At 41.8% G+C, this 23,562-nt stretch overlaps 2 protein-coding genes across 2 annotated transcripts in view; both read right to left on the bottom strand.

Moving 5' to 3' along the window:
* The window catches only part of LOC126154757 (forkhead box protein J1.2-like), a 269,235-nt gene that overhangs the window by 146,584 nt on the left and 99,089 nt on the right, over window positions 1–23,562 (bottom strand). The gene's annotated exons all lie outside the window — the stretch shown is intronic.
* LOC126154741 (uncharacterized) overlaps window positions 1–23,562 on the bottom strand; it is a 30,511-nt gene that overhangs the window by 6,396 nt on the left and 553 nt on the right. The window lies entirely within an intron of this gene.

The raw sequence follows: 23,562 nt of genomic DNA, 5'->3' as shown, positions 1-23,562 counted from the left end.
CAGTTATTATGTCTCGACCTAGGCTCACACGAATAGTATCATGACCGATTTCAACTTAGCATGTCATCATCAGATGATCCGTTCAAACTGAAAGAAGAAGAATAGCAAAATCCTAGGAAACTGAATTGCATATCAAACTAACTTTTATTCACACCTAAACGCACTTGAACGTGTTACACGGTAAGTCGTCAGTTGAACAGGCTAGGAGAGATGCTCCAAGGTGAACATATCAGCGCTCTGATTGTTATAACGGAAGTTTGCACTTAGCTACGGCACAGTATGAAGTTGATAACTCTTAAACCGCACTGGGCGCGTTTTGAGCTCACTGATAATTTGTTGTTTGCACTGCACTCTCAGGGTGATTACGTCCCACCTTTTGCTTGACATCAGCTGCATTAAGAGTTATGACCGGAAGATGGTTGTCCCGACAACTGAAACTGTTTATCTAACTGCTTCTTTATGTTGTCATTAAGGAAAATAAATTATACTGAATTTTTTGACTGGAAGGTTGAACAATACTCTAAAAAATTAAAGGGTGGACAATAACCAGTAAAACCCAGTTGTTATTCTGCTGTGCACGTTTACTATATTACCACAATGTCGACATCGCCCAATTTTTCTCCGCACTTTCTGATGCACACTTACGATACGAACGCCATACTCTTGATGACTATAGTAGAGTGGGCGCAGTGGGCAAATGGTAAATTGTGCCGTACCATCGCATGTAAGGGTCAAATACCACTGCTAAAAGTTCGCAGACGACGTAGCACCTCGGGCTGTCAGTAAAGACCAATCAACTGAATGCACAAACAAGGCTAATATGACGATACTGGACTGCGTCAATCTAACGCGGAAACTGCGGAAGATAGTACTGAAAGTACAGAAAGAATTCTGTCTAGGAAGCAAAATTACATACAATTGGTGAAGGAAATACGATATCAGATGTAGAATGGTTCAGGGACAGAAAGGTATCATCAGCGAAATTGTTCTCTGTAATAAAGTATTAACATTGAACTGGGGAGATGTTTCTAAAATATACATCTGGGACACAGCACTGAGCGGATGTGGAACGCCAATCATGTCAAAACAAGAGTAGAAACTAAATGTGATGCTAAAGAATTCTGTCAGAAATTACGTGGGGCAGATACGCATGAACTGAAGCGGTGCTATAAACACTGAAGGAGATAACTGTGTCTAAGGAACATATTCATCGAATGAAGAGATGTAAGTGGGAAATCTGCTGCGGCATCCGGCAATAGTTATATCCGTATCTACGTAGTTCTATTCAGTTCACATTTAAAATGTCTTGGTTCATCGAACCACCTTCTAGCTATTTCTCTGCCGTCCCACTCTTTAACAGCGCGCGGGAAAAACGAATACTTAAATCTTTCCGTGCGACCTCTGATTTTCTTTGTTTTATTACGATGATTATATGTTACTATGTAGGCAGACATCAACAAAATATTTTCGCATTCGAGGGAGAAAGTTGGTGGCTAAAATTTAGTGTAAAGATTTCGCCGCAAAGAAAAACGCCTGTTTTGATGACCAACCCAACTCGCGCATCATATCCGTGGCATTTTCTCACCCATTTCGCGATAACAGAAGAAGAGCTGTCCTCCTTTGAGCTTCTTCGACGTCCTACGTCAGCGAGCTATAAAGAGCTGTAGCAGAGAAAAACTGTAACGACGGAGGAAATGGAAGGTCAGATCAAACCAGTGGCATTATCGAGAAATTTAAATGACGCTGGTTAGATGCTGTTCGCCTACCCTGGAGTACCAATGTGAATTTTTATCTCTTGGCACGCATGGTGCTCGTGCTCCCTTACTTTCCGCGTAGATTGCGTCCTTTACGACTTTCACATTTAAGTCATAGTATTGCATTTTCCGACTTCAAAAGTCGATGTGTTGCTATTGCTTTGCAAGAAGCATTTGACTGAAAATTAAAATTACTAAGCGATCCTCTAACGTTTCCGTCAAGCTAGTGACTACACGTTCGAAGGAGTTACACTACGAGTGATTATTTCTTGTTACATTCAGAATTTGATTTCTCCTACGAAGTTGAGACTTTAGGTCTCACTTTCCACGAAATACATCCTCGAGAAAAATGATTTCTTTTCACAACAGTCGGCGCCGGAAGTTTCGTCCCTACAGCGCGACCGGGAGCTGCCAGCTGGTGTCTGCTTTTCCAGAAGAAGCAGAGGCGTGCCAAGTTCTGGGGAACCGGTCGCCACCTCAGCGACGAGGTGACCTGCACACGCGCCGCGCTGCCGACACACACACACACACACACACACACACACACACACGCTGACGCCTGAAGCACGATTCCCCTTTCGCAGCTAGACTGGCTGTCGTTAGCACATCTCACTGATGAGGAACGTGCTGAATAAGTCTGTGTCATCGATGTTGTTTCAGTTTCTCCGAATGGGACAACGGAAAAACTTGTGAAACAAAACGTGTGAAGTTTATCCACCAGTAAATTCCAGCCGACCGGAAGGAGTAGCTTGAGAAAACTAGACGATGAGACTTGAGAGTCCAATTACAATTTGAGTAATAGGAGTCCAAAACAAAGACGAACGCTCTCTTTTCTGGGATATCAAGCATGATGTGTTATTCCTTGAAATTGCAAACATTTGTCGACACTGAAGTATTCGCTGATATCTTAACCACGGTAGCTGGTCAGCGCTTCGGATTCAGAGTGCTAGGAGAAGAGATCCGAAATACAGCATCGTCGCTGGCAGTGGATGGGAGCTGCTACAATCACAGATGCGTTGTTAGAAGACTGCAAACTCCTTGAACTGGTCTCTATAGGGCAAACTGGCAAGCCAATGTGATTTTGGAAACGTGACATGTTAAATATTAGCAGTACATGTGGAAGTTAATCAACAGCGCTCATGTTGCTTCGCAGTAATATTGGGAGAAGAAACAATACCATTAGTTTAACTGTTATAAAGGTAGTGTATCTATTTGTTTCTATTAAAAAAAAGATCGTGATTTCTTTTCATAATCTACACATCATACTGTGATTTCCAGTACATTCGTATCGTGATCTACAGAGTTACGAAACCCAAAACAAACTTCGTGAGTACATGTTAACTTCGTGAGCACTAGGACAGTGCTGGCTGTGCTGATAGTAGTATTAGTAGTTTTGCTCATTTTTTAAAATGAGTTATGAAGAGAGAAAAATCGGAACGCATTCGAACGTAAACGGAGAAGAGTCACAAAGCGGAACGCGCATTGGTATGTAAACGGAAAAAAGCGTACAATTGCAGGTCAGTAACTCAGTTGGGCAAGGAAAGGGTGGCCGTGACCTTATTGCAGCAACTATCTGCACGACTTTTTTAGGAAAACATAGGATCGTCAGAAGAAATTACGAAATCCACTCTTTTCGGGCAAATAAATCAGTTTTCCCACTGCGCGACCTGGTACGTATATGAAGCGGATATATCCTAGAAATGAAGCTCACAAAAGTCCATTATAAGTTTTCAATAGCTCTATGAGTGAAAAAAATTAATTCAAAAGAATACCTAGTTTTTACTATGACATAATAACCTACCGAAACCGGGGCACGTGACTATAGGGGTCCGACATAATGCAGCGCTCGCCTACTTTTACGGACTCTTCCCGTTAAATCAAAGTTAGACAGCTGTTACTCTAATGCCACGTCTTGGGATAACAAGAACGAGTTAAGAGCAGAAGACAAGTTGTGTCACGCATTAACAGAGTTCAACGGTTTGACAAACGCTATTTGTTTAATTTGCCCCACTCGACCATGTTTTATACAATTCCTCTGTAGACAGCAACCGTTTAACGGATGTCACATGTGGGACTGAGCGAATACTGTGGTATTAACTGGCGCCTAATGCCTCAGAACATAATCATTTTAAAATCACAATTTCCCTACACCGTCGTTTGCAAATCTATAGATTTCGCTCTTGAAAATTCCCCTACATCTAGAACTCAAAGGTCAGGGAAACTGATGCGATCACTCCTTATAAAACGATCGGTTTGATTACTCATTGCCATGATCTCAACTTCTCCAAATTCGTCTCAGTTTTCTCCTTTTTCCTATATACTTGTCTACACAATATAGTCAGTAATATGGTACAGGATTCGGTAACTGTTCTATTCTAAAGTACCCAAACAGGAGCAACAATTACTTCAATTTATAACGGAACCAGAAATCGATCAGTGAATCAAATATAACACTTATGAACGGCATTCGAGTTATCATCACAAGTTGGTGCGGTTGTGCTTTCCGTCATGGTAGCTACGTCGCTTTTTGCCCTGTTAATGAGCGCGAAATGCAGTCAGGATCCCACCTCATACCTCCGGACCGAATAATAAATTCCCATCATTATGTCACCGCCCCCGCCTCCCCCCCCCTTTTTCACTAGTCATCAACACAGCAAAAGCAGCGGCAAACAAAGGAAGGAAGCCATAACCGTATTCCGCTTATCTATCTACCTTTCTTTCTTAAGAGGTTGTAGAATACTGGATATCTGCCTCTATTTAAAGCCGGCACAACACTTCCTAGTATGAGGGCAGGTGACCAACCAACCTAGTTCAAATATCAACCGTAAGGAAAAGCACCATCGTCAAATCTCTAAAGAGAATAAATAAAAATATGTTGCACAAATCACTGAAGTTATTATCTTTTTTTACAACAACTTCTGTAAGAGCTGTGCTTTAATTAGGTCTACCTATTGAGTTATTCGCTTCAGAGGGCCAGAAATTACTGTCTCCGCCGGTGATCCTTCTTGGGAAAGACACTAAAAGGTATAACAGAAAAACTTCGCGTACGGCCTTTAGCAGAGGATGAAACGGAATTTGCGACACAAAAATTTGCCTTGTATAAATAACATGAGCGTATCGCTACCAGTTTCAACGTATCGAAATTGAGGTCCTGAATTTAGATGCACTAAAAGTAGTCTGTGAAGTACAGGACGACGAAACACCATCATCGGTAAAACTACATGGAGGCAACAATCTATCGAATTAGTAGCAAAACTTAATTTAGATTTCCGTGAAGAAATACGTTTCATTTTGTACGTTGGAAGCTAAAGTTTGCTTATCAGGCACAACACACTGTCGCATCTCACTTGTTTGGAGAATATCAGATTAGCACAGTCTGCAGGCGATAAAGATTTATCGCCGCTCCCAGACACAACACGTGACGAAAAGACAGATTACTATGAGTTTAAAAATGTTATGAAGACAGTTAATGAATAATTTGTGGTCACTGCAGGACTCACATCGACGAGAGAGAATGTGTGCTTATCTCGAAATCAATCCCGGCAATAGTCATTGTCCAAGGGCGTTGCGGCCGTACAAAAAGCAAGGACAGACCGAAATCTGTCCGGTATGGCTTCGTACTGACACAATTTTCACACAGCTCTTTTCATCTGTAGCTGATGCGATGTTTCGTGTAGCTGTAGACATAATCTGCAGTTGCAGAGAAACCACTTTCGAAGAAAATGTAACGAAAGTGATATATATGTGACAATGACAGGACAGCAGTGACTGTACGGGGATGACGCAAATTACAATTAAGTTTGGATAACCAGTACGAAAGATACGTTGTGTCTGGCAAACCCAGCTAATTAAATAGCAATCTGTTATTGCAACGCACAAGTACGCATAGGTACGGGTCACAAGGAGTGCGGTCAATAATGGCGTATGTATTTCATACCTGCAGTAGAGAGACATGTTTAACTACAAAATTTCGAAAAGGTATTAAAGTTCGGTGGAAAGCTATAAAAACAAATTTTGCCGATGGCTTTGTAATTCTACCAGAGGTTGGAAAGTACTTAGAAGATGAATCGAAAAGAATAGATGTTTTGGAAAGGGTTACAAGATATCAACAGAAGTGAAACAAGCATAATCCAATTAAATTAAATCTAGCGATGCGGAAGAAATTATGTTAGGAAAATTAAATACTAAAAGCAGTAGTTTAACTATTCTGATAGCAATATAACTGATTGTGGTAGAGGTAAAGAACATACAATATGCAGACTAGCAAAAGAAAGAAAAACTTAAGTGAAACATATTAACATCTTAATGTGCATTAAAGGATTAAAAATCTCTTATGAAAGTTCTTGTTTGGTGTATAGCCTTACACACTGAGGTGAGGAAAGTCATGGGACTGCGCATCCACATATATAGATGGCGGTAATATCGCGTAAAAGGTATAGAAGGACAGCGCATTCTATTCATATGATTCATGTGAAAAGGTTCAAGACGTGATTATAGTCGCACGATGGGAAATAACACTTTTTGAACGCGGAATGGGAGGTGGAGCTAGACGCAGGGGACATTCCATTTAGGAAATCGTTTGGGAATCCAATATTCCGAGATCCATAGAATCAAGAGTGTGCCGAGAATACCAAACTTCACGCGTTAACTCTCCCCATGGACAACGCAGTGGCCGACTGCCTTCACTTAACGACCGTGAGCAGCGGCGTTTGCGTGGAGTTGTAAGAGCTAACAGACAGGCAACACTGCGTGAAATAACCGTAGATACCATTATAGCACGCACGACGAACGTATCCGTCACGATAGCGCGGCGAAATCTGGAGCCATTGGGCTTTGGTAGCAGTCGACCGAAGGGAGTGCATTTGCTAACAGCACGACATCGCCTGCAGCGTCTCTCCTGGGTTCGTGCCCACATGGGTTGGATCCTAGACGACTGGAAAACCGTGGCTTGGTCAGATGAATCCCAATTTCAGTTGGTACGAGCTGATGTTGGGTTCGAGCGGGGCGCAGACTCCACGAAGTCATGGACCCAAGTTGTCGACAAGGCACTGTGTAAACTGGTGGTGGTGGCTCCATAATGGTGTTGGCCGTGTTTATATGGAATGGACTGGGTCCTCTGGCCCAACTGCACCGATCACAGACTGTAAATGTTTATGTTCGGCTACGTGGAGACCATTTGCAGCCACTCATGGACTTCATGTTCCCAAACAAGATGGAATTTCTATGAGTGTTACCGGTTCTCAACTGTTCACGACTGGTTTGACGAACATTCTGGTCAGTTCGACCGAATGATCTGCCACCCAGCGAACATTTCTGGAACGTAGTCGAGAGGTCAGTTCGTCCACAAAATCCTGCCCTGGCATCACTTTCGCAATTATGGGCGGCTACAGAAACTGCATCTCTCAATATTTCTACAGGGGACTTCCAAAGACTTATTGAGTCCATGCCACGTCGAGTTACTGCAATACGCCAGCAAAGGAAGGTACGACGCGATATAAAGATGTGTGCCATGACTTTTATCACCACAGTGTATATAACTGAAACGTGGATGATTAGCCGTACACGCACATACAAAATGGAAGCTTTTGAACAGGAGTGCTGTTGAAGAATCCTAAAGATTAGATCAGTAGATTGGATAATTAAATTGTCCGCAGCTCGTGGTCGTGCGGTAGCGTTCTCGCTTCCCGCGCCCGGGTTCGCTTCCCGGCGGGTCAGGGATTTTCTCTGCCTCGTGATGACTGGGTGTTGTGTGATGTCCTTAGGTTAATTAGGTTTACGTAGTTCTAAGTTCTAGGGGACTGATGACCATAGATGTTAAGTCCCATAGTGCTCAGAGCCATTTGAACCATTTGATAATTAAAGTTATAGCACAACTTGACTGAAAGAAGGATAAGACTGATTGGACACATCCCGAGCATCAACTATTAGCTGATTTTGGAAATGAGGGAACTGTGGGGAGAAAAAATTGTGGAGGAAGCTCAAAACTCTACTATTGTAATCAGGTTTAAGTCGATGTAGGTTTCAGTAGTTAGGTAGAGCTGAAGAGATTTTCAGGGAATAGACAAGCGTTACGTGATGCACATCGAAGTGGTCTTCGAATTGAAGACCAAAACAAGAAAGACCATTATTTCGTAACAGCAAATCGACTGAGCGGGAATTAGATTATGGCTCAATGTATGCAATGCCTACTTGAAAACGAGCCTAACACGAAACTTCCTCTCCGACCGTTACACACACTACTTAAGAAATCCTAATATAAACAGTGAGAACAAACATAAATGACAGGGTGCTATTAGTGTGTTGATGAATCAAAAAAATGGCTGATTTCACAGTGCACTTTGATTACATCACCTTCAGTTGTAGTCGTTAGTCGGAAGACTGGTTTGGTGCATTTCTCAAGCTGTTTATCTTGTGAATAATTTTTCATGCCTTCATTACTACTCCATATCCATTTGAACCTGCTAATTGTATTTAACCCTTGGTTTGCCTCTAAATACCACATAGGGGGCAGCAAACGAGGACGAAACGCGTATACTCTCATATTTCACTTCTCTCATTCCTCTTTAGTGAGCATACATAACATAATTATCGAAAGAGAGTGACTATGCTGCCAACAGTTAATAATGACTCAGCTAAGTCTGTAAAATGTGGTCTTTTGAGTCACACATAAAACATTTCAAAAAGAGTGCTTTGGTACAAGTCACCACAGAAAACAGTTGGAATAAATTAACTGTAGTGACTGTCACACTCAGCGTATGGAATCATGATTTTTGAATGCTGGCAAAAAATAATTATAAAACACATTTAGAAAGATTTTCGCCAATATAGTTAAACTGAGAGAGGAATTTACAGGAGTGCTGTAGAGTGTGTCCCTTACAAAGGTAGAGTCTTATGGCCAAATAACGGTCAGCGCTGGAAAAAGGCCAGTACCATTGCCGTGTTTATTGTGTCTCAGCGTTGCCGAGCGTGCGCTACTTGTAGCAGAAGAGAGCTTTTACTAACACCTTTTAGACGTGAAAGGAGAAGAGTGGACGCGGTAAGTCCTAACAGGTGGTTTACTGGATGCAGGGGCATGAATCCAAAACGGACAGTCACTGATCAGTAATGACAACGTTTTGTCTTAAAATTTATGTTTGTTACGGTCCTTTACTAGATTAATGTCGTTCCTGACGATTGCTCACACTCCCACCCACACGCACACACACACACACACACACACACACACACACACACAAACGCGCGCGGGCGTGCGTACGTTAATGCTAGACCTTGCCACAACATTCCCGGTCATAAAATTTCGAGGAAAATAACTTTTCTACATTAAGTTCTATATGGATGCAGATGCCAGACCGTGAAAGAAAAACAACTGTAGTGCAAAACCATAGCACGCACTTGGTAAGTGTGTGTGTGTGTGTGTGTGTGTGTGTGTGTGTGTGTGTATTCTTCAAACATGAAAACATTTTCTTAAAAACTCGAATAAATTGTTTGGTCTACAATTTTGCTTCCGCCGTTGTTTTTTGGAATTCGGGGCTTCATTATGAAAAACTTACAAAAACTTTAAAGTTCAACGTGTTGTCCATCGCTGGTCAGCCAGGCCGTGTGCCATTGATCGAAAAAGGTGGAAGTCAGAAGGAGCGCATGTGTGGAGAATACGGCGAGTGGGGTAGGATTTCCTATATGTGCGTTTCGAAATACGTTTTGCCGGGTTTTGCGATATGGGTCGAGCACTGTCATGCTCCAAAATCACCTTTTCATGTCTATCGTTGTATTGTGGCCGTTTGTATTTCAGTGCTCGGCTCAAACGCATCAATTGCTTTTGATAACGATCTTCAGTGACTGTTTCCATTGGTTTCAGCAGCTTCGAAAAACTTTTCTCTTCTACCGCCATTCCAGTCTACGACTTCAAAATCACCGTTCTTGTGAAGCGTTGAAACCATTCTCTGCGCGTTCTTTCACTAATAGTTACCTCATCATACAGCTTAGCCATCACCTCGGCCGCAGATTTCTTCACGTTAAAGAAGAAAATTAAAACTTCCCTCATAACGAGAATGGGGCTCGTTCCTTGACATAGTCAATCGAGACTATTTTTATGACGCAATAACAAATCGACTAATAATTTAATGACGTTATGTTCACAACTGCCTAAGCTTATTGTATGATACTTACGGCCTACCACCTGCACCACCAATTGTTGCTACTACCGTATATTGAAGAAGGGTGGAAGCAAAGTTGGAGTCCTAATAGTAAATAGGACTTGTACCTGTTTTTTAATAGAAAGAAAATAAAAGCCTCTCGATGATGGTGAAACTTCCATGAAACATGCTTGGTAATAGAAGAAAACAAAAAATTATGTTTTGCTTAAGGCGGACCCCTTCCAAAAAAACAAATTTATATACAATTTCTTTGTTAGAATTTAAAGTTCATATAATGTTATAAATGTGCAGCGAATCGAGACGTGAATTCTTCCATGACGTCTCAAATTATGAATGGACGGAGAGTGAATGATAGGAAATGTAAAAATGGAAATTTGATGATAAATGTCTAATCTGAAGAAAGTTTATTATTTTGGTGTAAGGATGTAAAATTTACAACATTCATTAACTATGTTTTTCATTTCATATTTGGTATAGTGTATTTAAATCCATGTTCTGCTTTGCACACTCATGTGAACTAGGTTCACAAGATTTCCCGAGTTTAGAAACCTTGCCTAAATTGTCAACAATTTTGGAGTTCGCCAGCCATCTGTCAGATCCACACACGCCATAAGTGCGCTGCCTCCTGTGTCGCACACCACTCCTCAAAATTTGTTCCACAGTTCCGCAGACCAATGACGCCGTTGTTTGCAGAATCGTAGGGAACTTCGGTCGTTCCCACTTGTCATGAGTTGGTTCTGGACAACAGTACGACCACAGGATACTATCGTTCGGTCACTGACCGTCGGACCAGAGATGTGACGATCGGTCTGTCCAGCGCGATTTACAGTTTGGTAGCTGCTATCAGCATTTTTTTTTAGGTTTAGCTGAGTGATATCGGTTTTAATGCTTTCCCATGTCTCAACTTGCCACTAACACCGCTAACGGTGGAACTGGACACATCTAAGTAATGTGAGCTCTCTCTGACGGAATTCCTCAAAACTGAGAAGTCCATGCAATAGGATACATCAGATATATCTTTACAAACTTTGAAATCGAATTCCTCACAATAATTGTAAAATCTAAAAGAAATCTTGATTAACATCACAAAATCTTCGTTTTTGAGTTATTAATGAAAGTTTACCATAAAAGTGTTTTGGGTAACAACCAACAACTGATGATTGGAAAAAAAAGCTGTTCTCAAGCTCTATCGAAAAATTCTGCAATTCTTTACTACGATTGATCCTTATGAAGGTGGCATGCCCTTGTTTCCTCTGACCGTTGAATTGACTTTGTCTAAACCACGATGCAAATTTATATTTTTTTGCACCAACAGAGTTTGTAACCAACGATAGCGCCAATCTGCTAATGTACTCACTGTACCGATAATGAGTCCTTATTGCTATGGTGACATGTTTACGGTTGACATTTGTGTCCATTCGAGGTTATTCCGTCTTGAAAGTTTCACATGCGTACCTGTAGTAATTGCTTCACCCCGCAACAAGAAGCCGTGCGTCAGAGAGCTGTGGAGTATGTGAAGACAAGTAAGGAGGTCCTCATCCCACCAGCGTGGATGGAGTCTGTGGACTTTACTAGACGCAGCTTATTGTCTCTCACGTCCAGCCACTCGTCCTCCCATCGACGCGTGAGTCTTCACAACAGTGAGGTGATGACATGGAAGGGAATGGCACACTGAACTAACTGAGGCTGCTACAAACACCCTTTCGTTCCCCGCAATACTCACGTGCCCTGGCACCAAGACGACAGACACCTCTTCCCAAGCTTTTGTAGTGACAAGGAAAGCAGCAGAGATGATGTACATCTGCTTAGCAGCAAAATATACAGCAACGTCTCGGATAAAATACTGTAGTCAACTTCACGCTAGCGTCCAATGAAATAATGTATCGTGGAACTGTTGGTGTCGTTCCGTTCATCGGATGGACACAACGAGCTCGCCGCGTCTTAAAACTACATCTGCACTCCGCCAGCCGCTACAGCCCCTGTTCAGGAGGAGAACACTGTGTGCCTGTACCGTGTTACAGCCTCTCTACACTTGTCTTATCCTAATACGCGACACTCAGTTTCACACGTACTATTCAGTCACTTATACTAAACAGTTACAACTAGATGCAACACTCGTACTTCGCGAAGAAGCACGGATTTGTGCGAAAATAGAAATTTTCCAGTTAGACGACTAAACCTACCATTGGGACCTCTCAGCTAATAGACCGTAAAGCTTTAGTTTAATCACTCTGACCAGAGAAAGATACCTCAAACTATGCGAAATCGCTAACATGACGCCCGATTTCATTTCCGTAGGTGGTGTAATGTGCTATCACTCTTCCACAATCACTAATCAGCACGTGTCCGACGGGCAGGTATTCACCAACTCCGGGCTCGTGACCAATGTTCGCAGCTAAAGTACATTCTGCGATGTTGAAGGAGAAAATGCGTTAGGTGTAGGTGTACGATTTCCTGTAGCACATGACGAGCGGCAGGGAAGTCTCGCACTTTTCTGAATGGAAATCGAGGAGGGGAAGCTTGCACGACTACTCCACATGTTGGTAGAGTTATACCTGCGGCGATCTCAGTACAGAGCACTCAATTTCTCCTCAATATATTTTCACAGGGACATCAATGTATTTCATTCTTTTAGTGGTTCGAAGTGTAAAACATTTCTCCATTGCATTAGAATATATATGATTTTCAGCTAGGAGTAAAAACGAAGGCTCAATGGATAGTATCAAGAAAACCTGAATCAAGACAGCTGTAACGGGATTTGAACCCCGCTCCTACAGAACACTGGTCCAGAGCCTCACGGACACCGCTTTAGTAGAAAAAGTGGTTGTCAAATAATAATAACAAATAATAATAATAATATAGTGTAGCTAATACGAGCGCTACAAGGTGTCAAATTAAAATGTAGGAATGTAGACACTGCCGACGTGTAGTTCACTTTTTAAGATCGAAGTGGCATTACAATTACGACATTAAGCTGGTGTTGAACAGCAGGAGTTCAAATCCCTGTTTGCTCACCCTGATTTAGGATTCCCTTAGTTTCTTTTGATCGCCTAGGGCGAACCCTGACATCTTTCCTTCAATAAGACCAATGCCGATTCTCTACCACATGCTTGTGCAGTCCAAGCAGTTTTTCCGTACCTGACCTTGCTCTCCTTCTTTACTCTATAATACATTTATTACAAGCTATCTTCCGGATACTCTTATCCTTCAGGCTTACATGTCTCGTGTTTACTTTCGAATACGGGTATCAAATTAAAAGAGTGCACATACACCAAGCAATGTTACATTCAATATTTTTAGTGAACTTCACTTTCACTTTTATTTCTGGGTGAATATATATTGTCACTGAGGAAACAATCTAACGTCCTATCTTCGAAATTGAAAATAAATCAGCGAATCAAATTTTGTCTTATAACCTGACATTGTGAGTCTTTACCATACTTATCTGCTTGAACAATGTGTTAGGCGAGAGTAAAGACGTTTCCACAGGTGAAATCATCTGTCCGCTGCTTTTGATTACGACCGTCATGCTCCACACTTACATGAAAAACATAAGAGTTTGACGCCTCATTCGTGACGAGAGCTTTTGAGATGAAGCATAGATAGGACAAGGATGTGGAGGGAAATCGACCATTTTCTTTTCAGTCGAAGTATTCCGGCATTCGCCTTAACTGATTTCAGGAGACCATGGAAAGTTGAAATCTGGATGGCTGGCGGATCAAGATTGCTGCGCCTGTAAGCAGAATATCACTTTTTAGCGTGGTTATATACTTTCCACGTACGTTCATAAAAAACTTTCTACCGAATAGCAGGTGTCACTTGATATCACTGACTTGGAGAAAGCGACATCGCTGTTGATTCAAATATGCGCGAAGTGACAACGGTGATAATATAGCACGTTAACATTTCCTGTGAACTGAATCGTATTATCTCAGAATAATTCGCAGAAACTACCGCCAATATGGTAAATACTGATCTAATTCAGAACAATCTATAGTTTAAAAATATCTCAAAGGATGCCTTGTTTCTGGTAAGATATGTAGAATTCACGTCTGGCTCTCGTAGCATTGCCTTATCCAGTGACGTGCGAGAACTGCGGCCGCTTTAGTCTGCGATCATTCAAACACCTGATCAGCTGGCATTCGCGCGTGTCAGCATGACGTGAATCAGACCACTTGCCGCAGCACGCTCAACGCTTCCTTTTCCGGTCCTTACCACGCACTGTCTGAAGGTTACCACTGCGGAACGCGCGCTACTTATGAATGAATTACCTGCGGCAGTGGTGTAGTAGCACTGCCGTCGGCTTTCCAAATGCAACTGCGTCTGGCACTGACAGGCGCGTGACCAACAGAAGCAAATAATATCCAGCGTTTAAACCAAGAGTCGCTTCCGGGCAGGAAGGTCTTGTAATTGACACCATCTGCAGCATTAGACAGGTGACTGTCAACAGAATGGCACGTAACTTGGAAACATACATGGTTTTTATCGACTTGGGGACACACTTGGGCGCCGGCCGTGGTGGCCGTGCGGCTCGAGGCGCTTCAGTCTAAGTTCTAGGGGTCTGATGACCTCAGCAGTTAAGTCCCATAGTGCTCAGAGCCATTTGAACCATTTTTTTGACACACTTGGTTTTTATAGACTTGCAGAAGGCCTGTGACAGCATACCACTTTCTAGGACGTGCGAAGCAATGAATACCAGAACTTACATAAATATTATGTACAAGCCTTTCGAAACCTCTGTTTAGATAGTACTTGCGTTAAAGTTGGGAAGTTACTATCACTGAAACGTAAGGTTAACAAAGGACTGAGACACGGATGCTCCTTAGCGATTATTCTCTGTAAAGTAGTTTTGAACGAAGCATTGAAAAATTGGAAAAGGGAGTGCAAAAACATGGGAATTAGAACAGTTCTCCCTAAATTTCGCTGACGATCAGGTCATTTTCGCCGAGGAACAAGAGAATGTGTGTCATACGTTAAGAAAGCTTAAAGAATAAAAGCAGTGGAACATGAAAATTAAATATACAAAGATTGAATACTTGGTTGTCGAAGTTATAGGAAGGGAGCCTGTTACAGATTATGGATCTATAGTGAAGTGTAGTCGATCATATAAGTATTTAGGGACAATCATTCCGGATAAAGGTGGAATCAACGAGGAAATAAAGCATAGAATGGGAAATGGAAAGGTGGCAATTAAGCATTTACACTCTGTCATCTGCAATAAAACTACGTAAAAAAATTTTGAAACGGAGGATATACAAAACTATAACTGAGAAGATTGCTCTGTATAGTCCTGAGCTGTGGGACGTCTCCAGGGTCAGTGACAAGAAATTAACGGCAAAGGAAATATAGTTTTGGAGACCAAATATGAAATGAAGTGCAACGAGAACAGATGGAAGCTACCAAGCATATTGTAAGACACAACTGAAAATAAACGGCTTACATGGTCTGGACATCTTATAAGAATGCCAGAGGAAAGAAGACCGTCCAAAATATAGGACTGGAAATCTCCACGACGCAGAAAATGAGGAAAGCCCTGACTTCATTGGAACGATGGAGTATGACGTGCGGTGCAGGGCAGAGTCTTGCAAGAAGAGGACTGGCAAAATGGAAGGAGATGGAAATTGGATACGAGAGACGCTGCATGTTATAGCTGTAAAAGACTCGTAGAAAATAGAAGATTCTGGCTACGAAGAACTATGGGAACCAATCCTGCGAGGAGTAGTCAAAGTTTTAATTAACATCGCGTCGAAAATATAAAGTTACGGAATCACTTTTTGTGTTTTATTTCTTTGCAGTTATATAACTTCAGTCGTCCTATGCACTTATAATTCCGCAGTACAGAACCGTAACACACCATTACACAAACCAGTGCAAAACGAGACGGAAAATGTAGTACCGTGTAGTAATTCGTTTTTTGCATAGGAGCAACGCTGCAACAATCCGTGCGGAGTTGGTGGAAGTGTACGACAACAAAGCGCCATCGTACGACAGAGGCTGTAGTCGAGTAGGCAAAAGAAGATTCCTGACACTTGCACTGGCCTTGCTATTGTTTTTTGCCTGCAGTCGTTTACGCTTCGCAGCTGAAAGCTGGCAACAGCGCTGCCAGCTGTCACAGATTTTCTTTCGCCGACACTATCACAGGTGTTGCATACGCTTCCAAAGTGGTCAAGTCCGAATGCCGAAGAACCAAGTGGCAGACTCCCTCTGTGAAGAACTGGGATTTGCGGAAAAGTGGATACCTTGGTACTGCGTGTCACTATCGAAGCGATAGCGGAAAAAGTAAAAATCGGTAACTGATCAGTTTTCAATACGTTGCACGGCATTTTGGAAACGATAAAGGTCTCCGCCAGCTGGGTTCCGCGACTGCTTGCACACATAAGCCCACGGAAACCAGCTGCAGCGGAAATGTTGCAGCTGTGTCTGACCAATCCAGATAACTTCTTTAGCCTCCTAATCACGATGGACGAGTACTGGTTGTGTTACTGTGAGCCACAGACAAAGTCGCAAAGCAAGCACGTGGAAACATGTGGAATCACCACCGCCAAAGAAGACAAACGCCCAATAAACGTCGTGCAAGGTGTGCTGTGTGTTTTTTGGGGTTGCCTTTGTGTGGTGCTAGCAGATTATCGCTGGTAAGCAACTCCATTTTGTTAAATTTTGGAGGAGAAGCAAAAACGGTTTCTTAAAAAGTAATATAAAGCGATTTATAATGTTGCGCTGTATGTGTAACTGTATGGTAGAACCCTAATTATTGACAGATTAGAGAAATTACTGCACTTTTAAATCTCTTTTTTATTGTTGTGTTATGGAATTCCGAGGTTTCCACAGGCAGATGGAGTTACGAGGTTTTCATTGCTTACTATCGTTATGCTCGTAAGTGACAAATCGTAACAGGAGGATACTACCGAAACCTCCTGATGAGGTTGCGGGAGACTTTGAAGACTAAAGCGTCGAGAGAAGGTGTCTAACAAAGTGTTGTTCTGACAACGCCCTCGCTCATTCCGCACACGGTGCTTCTATTGTCTATCAATTTTTTTCTCATTTCGACCCGCTCCCATCCCCTTTATACCCAGTGACTTCTTTTCTCCAATGAAGAAACCATTGGGTGGAAGAATGATGAAGAAGTAACTTTCAAGGTGTGATTTTTTTCCAAACAGCCAAAATACAGTCCTATCCGACAAAGATCTCTGTCATGTCATCCATCGTGGGGGAAAAAAGCGTGTCCCACTGAAAACTGAATACAAAGATAACAACTAACACATCACCAAGTTCCTTGGTCGCAGCTTGATTGCTTAGCGGTGATAATTAAAACTTTATGAGCACGGTTCGTAAGGGAAGTTACCATAGATGTGTACAAAAATAGGTCAACTTTTGGCAGAGGAGGATTAGCAGATCACACATTCTACCAAATGTTGGATGGATAATCATCATACGGAGAATAAATTCTTTAAGCCACCTGTGAAAGCATCATTACGAGAGAGAGGGAGAGAGAGAGAGAGAGAGAGAAAGGAATTCAAGGTCTGAAGTCCAGTCTGTGATGAAATCATAAGAGATGGAGCAGAAGGAAGTACTGGAAGACTCCTTTTATGTGGAAGGAAATTGGCCTTGTCCTATACAAAGTAACAACCCCTGAATTTGCCTTAAGTGATTTCGAGAAACCATGGTAAATCTAAATGGGACATGAATCATACTAATCCCGAATGGGAGTCCATAAAATAAAACCTAAGTATTACGTAACTTTCGCCAATGCTCTGAAGATGGCTGTCTAGCCGAAAACGATCAATTACAATAAAAATATTTCTACAGCAGCAATCGGGATCTTATTACATGATGTCTCTAAACGAGTCCATCGGTTTCCCATCTTGCTATATAGGAAGGAAAAATTTAGAATGGGGCCAAGTATCTTCCATCGCAGGAAGTAAGTTTGAACAGACCGTACGACAGGTCATCCGGGAAGTTAGTTTCGTTGATATGACAATAGAGCGGTGTCGCTAGTACCAGGCAGAAGTCGCTTTTGTTGAAGATTTATGCTAGTTACATTTAACTATAGGTTTGAACTTGAACAACATGAGAGCAAGTAGCGAACATCCACCATGAAATCTTTTGGATTGATGGAGACCAATCATTGAGGTCATAGGTTTACGATGTGAGCATACAATGAAGAAAGAAGTGGCCGAAAAATAAGTGAAATGCCTACACGACGATGAGACAGATCATTTGAGATTTTATGAATGTTAAGGTGTTAAAGAACCAATCACTATCTGGTTACCGAGCGAGGTGGCGCAGTGGTTAGACACTGGACTCGCATTCTGGAGGACGACGGTCCAATCCCGCGTCCGGCCATCCTGATTTAGGTTTTCCGTGATTTCCCTAAATCACTCCAGGCCAATGCCGGGATGGTTCCTCTGAAAGGGCAGGCCGACTTCCTTCCCCATCCTTCCCTAATCCGATGAGACCGATGACCACGCTGTCTGGTCTCCTTCCCCAAACCAACCAACCAACTAACCAACTATCTGGTTATCATCGCCGGAGATAAAATTTCGACGTCCATCACCCGCAGCCACAGTTACCACATTATTTCAAACAACTTGCATCTACAGTAAAGACCACAGTTATTAAATCAACAAAACATGGTGTTTAGTAATCAATATTTACTACGTTCATGACGCAAACAGTGAAGGAGCATTTAGAGACTTACACTAACAGTCTACATACTCAGCTACTTTTGCAGAGGGCACGCAAAGTAAAAATTATCAAACAGAATGTCTAGTTTTCCAAACTGTCCATTCATATAATGTGTAGGAAATAAAGTGCGTGTGCCATTCTTTTGGATTCACGAAGACGTCAACGTTGAAACATAACCTGTTTGTTATTTCAAAACTCATATATAACATGTAAACATCCTTTTAATTCTAATATTACTTTAATATAGGAAGATATTAATTATGTTAATATGCCCTCAGAATTGATAACTGTTTTACACGCGATGAAAGTGATTGATTGTTAGAATGTTCTACAGAAATGCAATGTCAGTTTTACTTATTTGAGAAGCTTGCAATATGCCGGTTTTATCAAGAAACATTGCAGTTAATTGTTGAAAGGTATATCGAAACACGATCATAAAATCAAGAAAACATACTTTTTTGTAGTTTCATGAGACCCTCATAATAAAAATAAAAAACGGTAAACTAAATAAATTACACCAATCTTCCTCTTTGTAATACCACGAACCCTTTATAACTTTTGCTTCTGGGTGTGGGAATCTGCATACTTTTGTAAAAAAAAAAGGTAATTAATGATATTAAGATAAAAGGTGTTTCTTTTATTTTTATTAAGTAGTTTGCCAATATTTATTGTCCAAAACTTCTTTGGATCTTGGGAAGAGTCAAGCTACAAATATGCTGACGCCGCCTGCCCTCCCTCATGGTAAAGACATGACTCCGAAAAGTCTCTCGATTATTTTCCTTGCGCAATTCCTAGTGTCGAAACATCTGCACCCAAACATGCTCTATTGGATCCGAATTGGAAGTCTTTGTCTGAAATTTCAAAGCAGAAACTTCTGGGTATCTTTTCCATCAACTTTTGGTTGCTTTCGATGTGTTTTTACAGCAGTGATAGTGAACAATATGGAAACAGGCATCTCTTATGCTAACTGCTGTCTTTCCTGGATGAAGCTTCAACCAATTCTCCCTCCAGCTGTAGTGTTCCATCCATAACCAGCCAGGTTTTTACATAAACTTTGTGCTGTGGCAACGACGTCTTTTGGAGAGTAGTGAATGTTATCATGTCTCCAGAAAGTTGTCATCTATCCTCGTCCGAACAAAAACCTCCTTCGTTGGATTTGCCACCCACTTCTGGAAGTCAGTGCCAGGACTTTGCCACCATATTCTCAACGCTGTCAATTAATATGTTTCGATATTAGTGGTTTCTTCAGGTCTTCCCATTTTTTGCGAGTACGCCAAGTTTTTTAACCTCTCCTTCATATCTTCTTATAGATATTTTTACAATTTCATCTAAGACGCCAGTTGCTTCTGCAGAACGTACGTTCGGGCGACTACATCCTCGCATACCAACAATGCGGCCTATAGGTGTTTGAGATAAGTAAGGCACCGTTCGAAATGAGTTCCTTTCATTTTTTTCATTTCCTATTCTTGATATAACTGTTGACGAGACGTGGGAGAAAATCTCTCGGCGCTATTCCGTACGTATTGAAGATGCGGAGTTAACGGAAAAATCCTAACAGGAAGAGGAACTATCAAACGACTGCGATTCCAACCAAACGTCGTCAAAAGACAGTTTTGGTACCGGTCGTCCAGCCTGACAGGCATCTCAGTCCTATCCACCAAATCCTTTTCAGTTTTTAACGTGGCTCCATACATGAACAACTTCGTAAACCACATAGGAAACAGATCAGCGGCAAAAAAAGCACATACGATTGTGTATAGGTTTCTGGATAGTGCCTCAGACACAGGAACTCAAGTAGTTTACAAACGTGCTTTACATGCGTTGCTCGCTCAAGGCCTCGTACCGTTTGAATATTCATTTTCGATCACCGGTTCCTTATCTCAGAATACTCTCCTTCATATGCTGTACTGCTTGTATAAATGTTTGACCCCGAACGTTCGATGAGATACCACGTATACCAATCACCAAGTTATGTTTCATCTCCAATAGTGACACTCGTACTTACAGTGGTTTTACCTTACTAAGCACAACGAATAGCTTTGTCTATGCCATAGTATATGGACAGCTGTACTTAGCCTCGCCCCATACATACAGTCAGAACAAAACACTACGAGTAACGAACTATTCCAATTTAATCTTAAAATACTTACGGAAAGTACGTAAACTGCGAAAATAATTTTGTAAGTCATCTATATTTTCAGTGGCTAAATGCATTTCAAACAGCAGATAGAGTTTGAAAATATCTGTTTCCCCGCTTCTCTAACCACTTCATGCAATAAGCTAGAGTTTTAAGTTAATTATGCTTCCAAGGCTTGCGTACTGTCTAACATCGTACGAGCCATCTACCGGCACCTCTACAGAAGTGGCTTCCATGAAATTTAAATATGTGCGTAAGAACTAACGTGCAGAAACAGGGCCAGTCAATTTTCTCTTGCTAAAGCCACGAATGTACCGCTCACGCACGCGCTACGCCATGGCTGGAGCAGCATGGACGTTGACATGTAGCAAGCAGCTAGCGCTCGCTACACGACGGCGGCGGCAGTGGCTGCTGAACTGAGCGTCGCGGTATTTTCAAATGAGCATGCAAAGGCAGATGTCTGCACTCACTGCTGTCCCAAAGCGGAAGTAATTGTCAACTGGCGATTTGCAGAGAAATGTAAGTTGTAGACAACACAAAAGGAAATGCGATAAATTCGCATACGTCGTCCTAGCCTTCAGCAGATGTTTAACTTCATAGCACAATAATGAACAGACATGCCAGGCTCGTTTTTCATTCTTGCGCTGGTCGTCATGATTCTGAGGCCAGCACCGCTTTGTGCAACTAGATGTTCACTAGTACCCCTGTCCAACCTCCAACATAATAATCAGCGTTCAGCTAAAACTTATAACGAAAATAGTTTTCTTTGAAAACTTTCATTTTTAAAATGACGAAAGATAAATGATGCTAAGCTAAATTACATAATTTATTAAATCAAGACCTAATGAGTGAGATGGTACCGTTTATTTCTAATGACGTTTTTTATAGAACGCTCAGGCAGTTCTTAGTGCCTCACTATTATTACCTACGTGGCGCCGCCATTTGTTACACACTGATTGCTGGATTCCTTACTTCTAAACTGGCAGAAATTAGGAGCCAATGCTTTATCTCTTCCTCTCAGCAGCAATAATAATAACAATAATAATAATGATAATAATAATACAGTGTTGGCCCTACGGTGGTGCAGTTCCCATCACACGGTACTGTTGTGTTGTGCCGTCAGTTATAGCGAAGTGAATGATGAAGGAATTTCTGGTCTATTACGGGAACTACGTGCAACTTGGAGAAGGCACTTACACGAGTTATTCAAGCATATGTGATGTATATGTCTCAATTTTACTGCCATAGATGGGACCAAGAGACTAGTGCAGTAACCAAGTTCAAATGGATGTGGGTTGTTTTAGTTATTCAGAGATGAGGCTTGTACAGGATCGAATAGCATGGAGAGGTGCGTCAAACCAGTTTTCAGACTGAAAACAACAGCAACAGATGTATGGTACAGACTAGAAAGTATATGTGTTGTGTGTGGGCTATGTGAGGAAGATGATGTTCATACAACTGTTCCACATGCTATAAACTCAACCAAATTATGTCACGTGTTATTGCTAGCATTTGGAAAAAAAGTATTGGATTGGTGCATAAGTTCGTAGCGTTTTTCCGCTTAAGTTTAACAAACACAACACATACACATAATAGAAATTTTAGTTATCAATAGTATATTCTCCTTCGCTAATTAGAACAGTCTGACACCATCTGTCAAACTTTTCGATTTCGCGACTGTAGACATCACTTGGTTTTGAGGCGAAGAACTCGTCGAGCCATGTTCGCAACGGATTTTCACTCGGTTCGATCGGAAAAGGTGAAAATCTGAGGACACAATATCAGGTGAATAAAGTGGGTGTGGAATAACCTTCCAACCGAACTCCTGTATAATATTTTTTGTAAGTCGGTTTGGTTGGGCTCAACCATTCCTTTGTTTTCCTTATGTCACCACACAGACACGGTTTCTCTTCACCAATAACGATACGGGATAGGAATGGTCGGTCTTCTTGACGACGAGCAAGCAGAGACACACATATGGCTAGACGCCGATTATTGTGATTTTGGCTTAGAGCATGCCGGTGGACTCCCGATTTTTGAACCTTCGCCATTGCATGCAAATGACGCACGATCTGACAGTTCTCGAGTACACTGACGTCGATCATTGTGGTTTAATGCATTTAAATGATCTTCGTCAAACCCCGAAGATCTTCCTGAATGTGGAGGTCACTAATGTCAAAACTATCGTAATTAAAACGAGAAAACCATTTTTTCGCCGTACTCTGTCCAGTGGCACTATCCCTGTATGTTTGCCGGCCGCGGTGGTCTAGCGGTTCTAGGCGCTCAGTCCGGAACCGCGCGACTGCTATGGTCGCAGGTTCGAATCCTGCCTCGGGCATGGATGTGTGTGATATCCTTAGGTTAGTTAGGTTTAAGTAGTTCTAAGTTCTAGGGGACTGATGACCACAGATGTTAAGTCCCATAGTGCTCAGAGCCATTTGAACCTGTATGTTTCTGGCTGCCTCCGCTGCTGTCATCCCTCTACTGGACTCAAACAGAAGAAAATGTCGGAAATGTTCCGATTTCTCCACTTGGCACCCCATTTTCTAGCCCTCACTCACTATCTCCAAATGAGAAAATGAAAATATGTAAACTCAACTAGCAGCAGCTGGAGCTAGAAACAAAAAAATGACAGTCGATAAATAAAACCGTAGCGACCACCAGAACACCAACATGCAAAAGAAAAACGTTAAGAACTTATGCACCAATCTCATAACTATTGATAATTATTTTAATGATTGTGGTCTTGAGAAATAGTAATAACAGTGACGATTTTGTAAAAACAACTTAGTTTCGCGGCTGAAATATGATTGAGCCCTTTTGCTTTTACTAT

Source organism: Schistocerca cancellata, chromosome 2 (genome assembly GCF_023864275.1).
Source record: "Schistocerca cancellata isolate TAMUIC-IGC-003103 chromosome 2, iqSchCanc2.1, whole genome shotgun sequence".
NCBI lineage: Eukaryota > Metazoa > Arthropoda > Insecta > Orthoptera > Acrididae > Schistocerca > Schistocerca cancellata.
The sequence above is the reverse complement of the archived record's forward strand: the minus strand, read 5'-3'. Positions and strand labels throughout refer to the sequence as shown.